The 12,035-nt window shown below is 37.8% G+C and overlaps 1 pseudogene; it reads left to right on the top strand.

Moving 5' to 3' along the window:
* The first annotated feature begins 6,087 nt into the window (after positions 1 to 6,087).
* On the top strand, positions 6,088 to 6,687 carry LOC102897709 (annotated as a pseudogene).
* Positions 6,688 to 12,035: the final 5,348 nt, after the last annotated feature.

Raw genomic sequence — 12,035 nt, 5'->3', positions numbered from 1 at the left:
AAGCCTGATTTCCTGGGCCCCCCAGACAGTCTCATGTTCTTTAACAAATGTCTTTACATGAACTAAAGTAGGTTTGCCTTTTTGTTTTTGCAACTAAATTCCTTGATGAAATATCAACCTCATACTAGGTATTTGATATTTAGTACCTCATTAAACTGGAAACAATAACCCGATGAGGTTTGAAAAGAGAGCAGTATTATGAAAAATCTTGTTGGCCATGCTCAGGAGTTTGAAATTTATTTTGAACATAAAGGGGAGCCACTAGATATCACTTTGAAAAGGAAGTTATGAGGCTACAGATACAGTGGGGGAAAGCCTGAATTATCTCATGACTTTCTCAACCAACAAAAAGGAACAGGAGCCAAGGTAAACACAATAACTCTAGGATGTCTCTGCAAAGTAAAGGCATCCACCAGGGGGCGTAGCTCGCTCAAGCATCTGGTCCTCTCCCTAAGGAGCAGTTTGCCTGTGAATACAATCTCCTTACCGAAAAGTCAATTCTCCCTTTCCCATTATGGAAATAGATATACAGTAAGGAAAGTCACTTCAACTAACTATGCTAATCAAATTTATCCTTCGTTTAAACATAAATGAGCCCATGTGCCAGACAGAATAAAGGCCTGGGAATTATGAATAAATTAGGTTATATGGCAAAGGGGAATTAAAGTTGCAGATGAAATTAAAGTTGCTAGTCAGCTGATGTTAAAATAGTGAGATTACCCTAGATGTCCAGGTTGGCCAGATGAAATCACGAGGGTCCATAGAATTGAAAGAGAGAGGCAGAATGGGAGGCCAGGGTGACATGTGAGATGACCAGGTGATCTGCTGTGGCTGCTTTGATGATGGAGGAGGGGCCATGAGCCAAGGAACATGGGTGTCTCTAGAAGCTAGAGAAAGCAAAGAAACAGAGTCTCTCCCGGAGCCTCTAGAAAGAAACACAGTCTTGCAAACACCTTGATTTTATTCCAATAACACCTTTGTTGTACTTCTAACCTACAACACTGAAAGACAGTAAATTTGTGTTGTTTTAAGCCACTGTTTGTGATAATTTGTTACAGCAACCATAGAAAGTTAATACAGCCCCCAAGGATGAAAATCATTAGTGTAGGAGAATTACCATGATAAATAAACAAATGATTACTTTAAGAATGACCTAGAAGAGTTCTGATCAGTAAGAAGTTAGATATTTAAGAAGTGCTATTGACTGATGATTTCCATTTCCTAAAAAATAAAAATAAAGCTACCAAAGGTCAACAAGTGTAGAGTCACAAACACAAAACCCAGTTAGGAAAAAAATCCAGCATTGGCACTGAGCAAGCCCTTGGGGTGTCGCACTATCAGCCTTTGTGAGGCACTGTTTAGCACCAATAAATTGAGGTTAACATCTGTTCTGGTTAAAGTAGTGTTGATAGGATTAAATGAGGTGGTATAAATGTCTGTACTGTACAGTCAGTGCTACACAAACAAGTTATTTTTTAATTGTTATTGCTAGTTTGTGGCTAAATCATCAGTGGAGGGACCACCTAAACAATCACAGACATTCCGTTATTTGGACACCATCCAAGTGACATCATCATCACATTTGGTACTGCACATTTAATAAATATTATTGAGGCATAGAGTATGATGGGTAAGAGCACAGGCTATCAATTCAGACAGACTTGAATTCTGCTTCTGTGTGCCATTAGGTGAATTACTTAACCACCTCGCCTGTAAAATGTGAATAATAGAGTTGCTATGAAAAGTGAAATGAGATAATGTCAATAAAGTACTTGGCACAAGCGCCCAGAATGTATCAGGGACTCAGCATAATGGTAGCTGTCATTATTAATAATGAGGACTTATTATACAAGACATATGCCACTTTTGAACATTTAAAGAATTTTTACACATATTATTTCATTTGATTAACAAAGCCTCCCTTAGAAAGAAGCAAGGCAAGTTTACATCCATTTTTCAGATAAGAAAAATGATGCACAGAAAAGAAACATACCTTGCTATAGTAAACTAACACAAGAATTGGTTTCACCTGAAAATATTTAGGGGAACTAGATAGCTAGAGTAGTCCAGGAATAAATTTCCTTATGTTCACACCAATAATACTAGAAATACTAGCAGAAAATGAATAATAAAAATCTTCAAAATAATTTATTCTAAAATACCATTCAGTAGGAAGACAGTGGTATCCTAGAGAAGGAGAATTTGGATAGATTTTTAAAGGCCATTCAAAGTGGAGGGGTAGATTGAGGCAAAAATCCCCTGCCAAGTGTGTTTGGTCAGAGTTTAGAGGATAAACTGTGATAAGATCTATAAGAGGAGTTGGAATCATTACAAAACAAACATCTGTATATACTCTTTCTTATCCAAATAAAAATCACGGGGAAAAAATTAATTTTACATGTAATCACCTTGGAATAAGATATGTGGAATGTTGTTCAATGGTGTCTTCCATTACCTCATGGTAAAGTTTTCAGTGAGTTCTTTGGCTTTACATCAGCTGATAACAAAAGTCAACTAATGAGAAGAATTTAACAAGAAAAAAATGAACTACATTAAAAAGGATATTAAGAAAACAATTACATTTGCAACAGCATCAAAAAGAACAAATACTTAGGGATAGACTTAACCAAGAAGGCAAAAGTTATACTGAAAGTTACAAAACATTGCTGAGAGAAATTAAGGGCATAAATAAATGGAAAGATATTCCATGTTCATGGATTGAAAGACTTAATATTGTTAGAATGTTATAATACTCAAAGTGATCTACAAATTCAATACATTCTCTATCAAAATTCCAACAACAAATTTTGCAGAAGTAGAAAAACTCATTCTAAAATTCATATGAAATCTTAAAGGACCTTGAATAGTCAAGAGTCTTGAAAAAGAACAAAGTTGGAGGACTCAGTTTTCCTGATTTCAAAACCTGCTACAAAGCTGTGGTAATTAAAACAGCATGATAGTGGCATAAAAACATACATAGAGACTGTTCTACTAAATATTTGTGTCCCCAGGATAACACAGGTCGCTCCACCCAGGGAATTCCCTGAGATTCTACCTTTCCAAACTTGCGGGCCCACCCAAGCCTCTTCCAGAGGTTGATTCCATACAAATGGGCTTTCTTGGCTCCTGCTTCAAACTTTCATAAAAGCTTTCAAAGGCTCGCAAAACCCAAAGAAGCAGCATCTAGCCTCGGCATGCCCTTGCCGAGCAGCCTCAAGCCCCGCACTAGTGGCAGCCAGCCTCAGTTTCTGAGTTGGCCCCTCGAGGCACCTATAAGCCCAGCACAAGTGGCAGCCATCTGTGGATTGCTTGGTGACTCTTACCAGGCGGCCCTGGAATTGCATAGGCTGCGGCTGAACTTGGCCTGCAGCTGGACCACTCCCAGGACTGTGCCATTGAGCCCCACAGGACACCTACTATATGAGGCCACTCTACTAAGACTGGGAGTCATAGGAGCCCTACCTAATACATAGAAACAGACACAGAGAGGCTGCCAAAATGAGGAGACAACGAAGCGTGTCCCACATGAAATAATAGAACAAAGCTCCAGAAACAGAATTCACCAAAATAGAGACAAGCAATCTACCAGATGTAGAGTTCAAAACACTGGTTATAAGGATGCTCAAGGAACTTAGAAGAATAGTAGATGAACTCTGTAAGAACTTTAACAAAGAGATAGAAAACATAAAAATGGAGATAAAAAAAATAATAGGGAGCCAGTCAGAAATGAAGAATAATAAACCTGAGTTAGAGAGTATGTTAGAGGGAATCAACAGAGTGGATGAAGAGGAGGATGGAATTGGCGACACAGAGGATGGGATGGTGGAGGACACCGAATCAGATCAGCAACAAACGAAAAGAATTCAGAAAAATGAAGATAGTTTAAGGGGCATCTGGGACAACATCAAGCATAACAACAGTCACATCATAGGACTACCCTACAAGGAGAGAGCACAAGTAATTGAAAACCTATTTGAAGAAATAATGATGGAAAACTTCCTTAATCTGGTGAAGGAAGTAGACATACAACCCCAGGAAGTTCAGAGTGTTCGAAACAAGATGAACCCAAAAAGGCTCACACCAAGGCACATCATAATTAAAATGCCAAAAGGTTAAAGACAAAGAGAGAATCTTATAAGCAGCAGGAGAAAGACAGTTAGTTACCTACATGGGAACTCCCATAAGACTGGCAGCTAATTTCTCAACAGCAACTTTGCAGGCCAGAAGGGCTTGCCTCAAAATATTCAAAGAGATGAAAACTCAGGACTTACCGCCAAGATTACTTTACCTAGCAGAACTATCATGTAGAATCGAAGGAAACATAAAGAACTTCCCAGACAAGAAAAAGCTAAAGGAGCTCATCACCACCAAGCCAGTATTACAAGAAATGTTGGAGGAACTTCTTTAAGAAGAAAAAACATATATCAAAAATCTAAATAAACAATGGCAATAACTACATATCTATCAACAAGTACTTCAAATGAAAAAGAATTAAATGATACAATCGAAAGATAAAGTGGCTGAATGGATAAGAAAACAAGACCCTTACATAGGCTGCCTACAAGAGACTTGCTTAGGATTAAAAGACACACACAGACTAAAAGGAAGAGGATGGAAAAAGATATTTCATGATCGATCTAGAGGGAATTGTGCTGAGTGGAGCAAATCAGATAGAGGAAGACAAATGTCATATGATGGCATGTATATGTGGAATCTAAAGAACAAAATAAACAAACAAAAACAAAAACAAACTCATAGATACAGAGAACATTTTGAAGATTACCAGATGGGAGGAGGTTTGGGGAGTGGGTAAAAAGGGAGAAGGGATTAAGAAGTACAAGTTGGTAATTACAAAACAGTCATGGGTATATAAGGTATAGAATAAGGAATATAGCCAATAATATTGTAATTACCATGTACAGTGTCAGAGAGGCACTAGATTTATTGGTGTGATCGCTTTTTGAGTTTTATAGATGTCTAATCACTATGCCGTACACTTTAAACTAATATAATAATGTATGCCAACTATAAGTTGGACCCATAACTTACATTATATACAAAATTAAGTCAAAATGGACCGAAGACTGTAAGACTTAAACTGTAAGTTTTAAAACTATAAGACTCCTTGAATATACTATAGGGGAGAAACTTCATGATATTGGGTTTGAATATGACACTAAAAACACAAGTGACAAAATAAAAAATTGGTAAATCAAAGTACATCAAAATCAAAATCTTTTGTGTATCAAAGGACATTATCAACAGAGTGAAATGGCAACCCATAGAATGGTAGAAATTATTTGCAAATCATAAATGTGATAAGAGAATAATATCCAGACTATATAAAGAACTCCTAAATCTCAGTAACAAAACAAACTACCCAATTCAAAAATGGGCAAAGGACTTGTATAGACATTTCTCCAAAGATATGTGAACAGCCAATAAAAACATGAAAAGATGCTCAACATCACTAATCATTAGGTATGTGCAAATCAACACCATAATGAGATACTACTTCACACCCATTAGAATGGCTAATATAAAAAAAAAAATCCCCACAAAACTACAAACAAAACCAACCACTTCCCTCCACCCCCCAAAATAACAAAGTGTTGAGAAAATGTAGAGAACTATAGTGTATTGCTGGTGGAAATGTAAAATGGTGCAGATACTGTGCAAGACAATATTAAGCACAGAATTGCCATATGACCCGGCAATGCTGCTTCTAGGTATATACTCCAAAGCATTGAAAGCAGAGACTCAAACAGCTATTTGTACACCAATGTTCATAGCAGCATTATTCTCAATGACCAAAAGGTAGAAACAACCCAAATGTCCACCAAAAAGAAAAAGTCAAAGGGTAAATAATTTAGGGTATATACATATAATTGAATATTATTCAGCCTTAAAAACGACTGACATTCTGATAGATGTTAAACCTGGAATTCTGAACATGGATCTTTATGTTAAGTGAAATAAGCCAGATACAAAAGGACAAATATTGAATGATTTCACTATAAGAGGTTTCTAGAAGAATCAAATTCATAAAAAAAGGAAAGTGGAATGGTGGTTACCAGGGGCTGGAGGATGGAAAGAATAGGGAGTTGTCGTTTAAAGGATACAGAGTTTCAGCTTTCTCTCCTGACACTACAGAGGTCTCCTGGGGAGGCCACTCTGCCACCTCAGAGACTGGAGATTAGCTATGTTGCCTCCTACCTGCTGGCTGTGCCCGGAGCAATGCCTCCCCCAGCACGCCACAGTCATCAAGAAGATACTGGACAGTGTGGGCATCAAGGCGAACGAGGACTGGCTCAACAAGGTCATCAGTGAGCTGAACAGAAAAAACACCCAAGACGTCATCTCCCAGGGTATTGGCAAGCTGGCGGGTTCCCGCCAGTGGGGCTGTGGCGGACTCGCCCCGCCCCGCCGTCCTGCTCCCTGTCTGCGGCTCCTGCTGCTGGTTCCGCCCCAGCAGCAGAGGAGAAGAAAGACGAGAAGAAGGAGGAGTTGGAGGAGTTGGAGGAGTCCGATGACGACATGGGATTAGACTCCCGGCTCCCGCAAATAAAGCCCCCTTTTTACTTTGTTGGGAAAAAAAAGATACAGTTTCAGTTTGAGATGGTAGAAAACTTCTGTGGATGGGTAATGGTGCTAATTGCACTACAGGAATGTAATCAATGCCACTAAATTGCACATCGAGAAAGGTTTAGATAATAAATTTTACATTATGTATATTTGACCACAATTTAAAAAAACATGAATGGGACCTTGGAAATTACCAAGTTAACTCCTTCCCCACTTCCTTTGGAAAATCACTTTTCCTCTCTCATGGTTCACCTTGTCGAGACCCCTTCCCAGTATAGTATGTGGATTCTATCAGTTCTTAATGCTCTTTCAGGGTAGGGGAGGGGGAGAAGAAATAATATAGCTAAGAGGCCAAGTAAAAAATGACTTACCGGGAATACAAAAAAAGCCCTTTCCAAGCACATATGTCATGTTGAAAACCATCAAGGGGAAAAATGCAGTTGTGATAGAGTATCCACTGGGCACTGCATACTATTTTCAAGAATACCTTGTCCTTGTAGGAGTGTTTTACATCTTCTTTATTAGGAAGACATAACAGTGCTGATTTTGAGTTAGGAAAAAAACCCTGTATAAATATTCCTTTTTATTATTTGCTTCAATCCCAAATCATTTCTAAGCTTTGGAAAAATTAAGGCTACAATTTGTCTTTATTAATAGCTGTGTAGTATCCCGTTGTGTTGTTCTTTTGTTGAATATTTGGGTTATGTCCAGGTTTTTTAATTAATATAAATAATTCTAGACTGTGCAGTGTGCCCGAGACCCCTCCCCACCCCGCCCCAGGCAACGGGCATGCATGTGGACACCACCCTGGTGGCGCCCAAGCTCCACAAGTGAGAAAGTGGGGTCAGGCTAGGGTACCTTCTTCACTCCAGAGGCTGCTCAGACGGTCATGAGTTGCAGTGCCACAGCGGGTGTAGACCATCGATCTCCGAACCGAAGAGCAAAACTCACAAAAGGCCTGACAGGTAAAGAAAATTCTTATTTCAGGCTCCGAATGGTTTCATATGGGTAGTCACTATAGACGTGTTGGTCTTTTCTGCTTCTCCTACTATTCATGACTCCTAGGGTTCCCTTCTGATGTCACATACCACAGGGTATATGAATTTAACCATCCTGAAGGCAGAGCTGGGTTCCAGCATCAGCCACACAAGGCATTTAAACTCTCCCAGCATATGTCTCCCCAAAGAATTGCTGGAGTTGGTGGCCTCGCACTGCCAATATCTGTGACAACCCACCCCAGCATCCCACAGATCTTTTACGAAGATGTGCTTCATCTGCCAATTAAGGAGTTGGCTGGATAATTCATCCAGATTCCTGGCAAGAGTTTCCAAGGGAAATTAAGGCAACTTCATGGACAGAAGAAGAGACAGATGGATTGTTCTCCACCTCCACTAACTTTATGTAATAGCTGCTACAGCCACATTTTAACCTCCATTTCAGACTTGAACAAAATATTCATCTTAGAATGAAACACAGCGTAAACTTCACATCTACTGTCCAGGATGTCAAAGGAAACAATATTCTAGAATATACCAAAGCAGGGCTGTGCAAGGGAGGATCAGGCTGTCGAGATGCCTGAAGAGTGGGCACAACCCACACTGGCTCCTCACCAAAGAAAGGCAGGGTACTTGGGTTCCACCAAATGCACTCTTGGTTTTTCAAAATGGCAAGTTAGATTATGTCAGTGCAACTAAGCCCAAAACGAAGGAGAACAGAGCATTTACACAAAATAGAAGTCACCTTTAATGTTTACCACGGGAGAGGCTGTGCTGTATGAGACAGTCAGTCTTTTCCCTGCCATAATGGATCTTTTACCCATGAGAGCTGGAGGCAGCATCATGGGACAAAGTCTACTATCAATTTAACTCTAAATAAGATCCTATAATCTTAGTTTTCTTATGAGTGCTGTGATGCAACAAAATGCATCCAGGTGTTTCTATCCTGTTTCAAATAGTGTAGCCTTTGAAGAAACTTTAAAAAAATAAAAAATAAATCTATGCATGAAGGCAGTCATTGGCAATATAATATTGTGCCAAGTGGGAAATGATAATGGCCTAAAATATGAGTTAATGGATCTGTCTCAGGACATGAACTCGATGCTTTCTGGATAGCAGGTAAGGTTCTTTCCATTCGATAGTAACAGTAACATATATAGGCCTAGGAAAGACTTGCACATTGATTTGAAGACATCAAATACATACAATGAAGAAATTTTCAGATATGACTTTCTAGTGAGGATTTTATCTGTTGGCATAACAGAAAATCTTGACTTGTTTTTATAAGTGTACCTTTATGTGTTCAGATCACCAGCAGCAACAACTCAAGTTCAGGGCAGGTAGCTACAGTCACAGCAGCAGCTGCAGCACTCAAAAAAGCACAAGAAATTGAGCCAGAAAATGAGGCTTCTGCAAGTTCACGGCTGGCTTGCAGATGGGAATTCTGACAAGTCTGTTTTTTGGTTGTCCCCAACAAGACCTACAACAGTGTAAGTTCTTTCCAGACTTTCATGGCATGAATCAGAATTTCCCTAATATTCAGAGTTTAAGACTACTCTCTCGACACAGCTTTATTCCCTGTAATTGGTCTGTGTCACCCCAGCTTTCTAAGTTTATTCAGTCAGACTTTGCTGTAGGAACTTTTGAATCATCACATCTGACAACTTTTAATTTAGAGGATTCAGTCAGTTGTTTATAAGTTTCTGAAAACCAGCGACAATATGGAAGAAATGCACAGCCCGTTGTGGTAACTTCTCAGGCATGTTACTCAGGGGATAAATCACTATGTCAGTGCAAGCCAGAAACTCAACTCCAGGCCCACAGACATTGTAAAACAAATTTTGGAATACAGGAGTTTTCAGTGAAACATATTCAGCTGAATTAAATAGCATACATAATGCTCAGACCATCACTAAGAACACTAACACATGCACATTCTTAACCATCACATCACCAGCTTCTTTGTTACCCATTAGAAACCAGACTTTTGCCAGAATGACATCCAGTGAGTGCCCTGACTCCAAACCCAATTTTCACCTTGGTTTTTGGATGTGGTTTAAGGTAAGAATTCAGAGAGATAAAATTGAAAGTTCAGTGCCAACAAGTTCAAATGGAGGCATTGATGCACGTTGTAATGTCGTTCCAAACCAACTTGCAACTTTTGGTCTTAGAAGACAATTTTTTAAAATTAAATATGTATACATTGGCATTAAAATAGAAACTGTGCTGCTACAAATAAGAATATACTACATTTCACCTTATTCTGAGCAACATATTGTATGAAATATTTATTTGAAGGGAAAATGAGCATTTCAGATGCTTTCGAATAATACAAAATTTCCTCTATTTAAATTTGTCATATCAGAATGAAAATGAAACACAGTTTGAACTTTTGGACTGTTATTAATAAATCAAACACAAAATTAAAAACTAAAATTATTTTCTATATTTTTTAGCTTCTGTTTTTTTCTTGGATATTAAAATAAATAGTGTGATGTTTTTAATTTTTAAAAATCCCAATGCTTTTATCCTTCTCTGTTATTCTAAATGCTTCACCATTTTTTTTTACCTATAACAGTATAGGATCTATAGTTTATATACAACGTGCCATTTTTCTTATTAAATGAAATTAATATCTTTCTGCACACAAATATATTGTTTCTTAAATCTAATAGTTTTGATCAATTCTGGTATGTTATAACTATACTACTCACCTGCTTCGTTCAGGTAAAACAAGATAAAAGACGAATAATGATTGAAAAGAGAAGTATTACATAATCTAATGGCTTCTAGATATTTTTTATTTTGGGGGGGTTCAATTTTTTCCCCCAGCTTTATTGAAGTATAATAGACAATTAGTTGCTTGTATTTACATTGTACAATTCAATGTTTTTTTCAATTATAATTGGCATACAATAATATATTAGTTTCAGTTGTACAGCATTCTGATTAGAGATCTATATAACTCACGAAGTGGTCACCCCATTAAATTAGGTACTTCTCTTCCCCTTTACAATATTTTTTTCAATTTTTAAAAATTTATTTTAATTAGTTTCAAGTATACAGTATACTGGTTAGACATCTATAGTTCATAACATGATCCCTCCAATTGCTCCCTCACTTCCCTGACCCTCCACCTAGACAAAGTATTAATGCTAACTGCATTCCCTATGCTGCGCTCCCCATCCCCATGACCATCCATCAGCTACTAATTCATACTTGTTTAACCCTTCACCCCATTCTCGCAGTCCCCAACCCCCCTACCCTCTTTCTGTCACCAAATTGTCCACTATATTTGTGAATCTGTTTTTGATTAGTTTGTTCTTTTTATTCCTTAGGTTCCATATATAAGTGACATCATATAGTGTTGATCTTTCTCTGTCTGACTTAAATACCTTCTAGGTCCATCAAAGCAATATCTTTTTCCATCGCTTTCCTTTTCATATGTAGGAGTTTTGTTTTCTTCTCCTTTCAGCCTTTCTATCTTTTGGTTGGAGCACTTAATTCTTTCCCATTGAAGGTACTTATTGATAGGAATATAGTTGTTACCATTCTTTATTCCTGTTTTTGATATTTGTTTTTTCTTCTTAAAGAAGTCCCTCCGACATTTTTTGTAATGTTGGCTTGGTGGTGATAAATTCCTTTAGCTTATTTTTGTCTAGGAAGCTCTTTATCTGTTCTTCAACTCTAAATGATAGCTTTGCTGGATCCTAGGTTGTGTCCTAGGTTGTAGATCCTGGGTCTTCATCCTGTTGAATACTTTTTGCCAAATCCTTCTGTCCTGCAAAGTTTCTTTTGAAAAATCAGCTGCCAGTCTTATGGGTGTTCCCTTATAATTATCTATTTTTCTCTTGCTGCCGTTAATATTCTTTCTTTGTATTTAACCTTTGGCATTTTAATTATGATGTGTCTTGAAGGTGCTGGCCTCTTTGGATCCCTGATTTTTGAAATACTCTGAGCTTCCTGGGGTTTAAGTCCATTTCCTTCACTGAGTTAGGGAAGTTTTCCATCATTATTTCTTCAAACAGCTGTTTAACATTTTGATTTTCTTCAATTATGCCGATTGGACATAAATTATTTTTATAGTCTTGGCATCTCATCTCTTGCCATTCTGATTGTGTGTCCTTGGCTTTCGCATCCTCTAGATATGGCATTTAATCCTTTTCTTTATTCACTTTGTTTTTTCCTTTATTTATTCCATTTAATATACTTCTCATTTCAGATGTGTTCTTCATTTCAGACTGATTCTCTTTTATAATTTCCATTTCCATTTTCATGTTGTTTGCTCTTTGTTTAAGTTCTCTACACTTCCCAAAAGTTCATTGAGCATCTTTATAACCAGTGTTTTGAACTCTGCATCTGTTAGATTGTTTGACTCCATTATTCCTGAATCTCTGTTCTGTTCTCTCATATGGTTTCTACTTCTTTGTCTTCCCATTTTGGCTGCCTTTCTGT

This window comes from Pteropus alecto, unplaced genomic scaffold (genome assembly GCF_000325575.1).
Source record: "Pteropus alecto unplaced genomic scaffold, ASM32557v1 scaffold106, whole genome shotgun sequence".
Lineage (NCBI taxonomy): Eukaryota > Metazoa > Chordata > Mammalia > Chiroptera > Pteropodidae > Pteropus > Pteropus alecto.
This window is presented reverse-complemented; position numbering and strand designations above follow the sequence as displayed.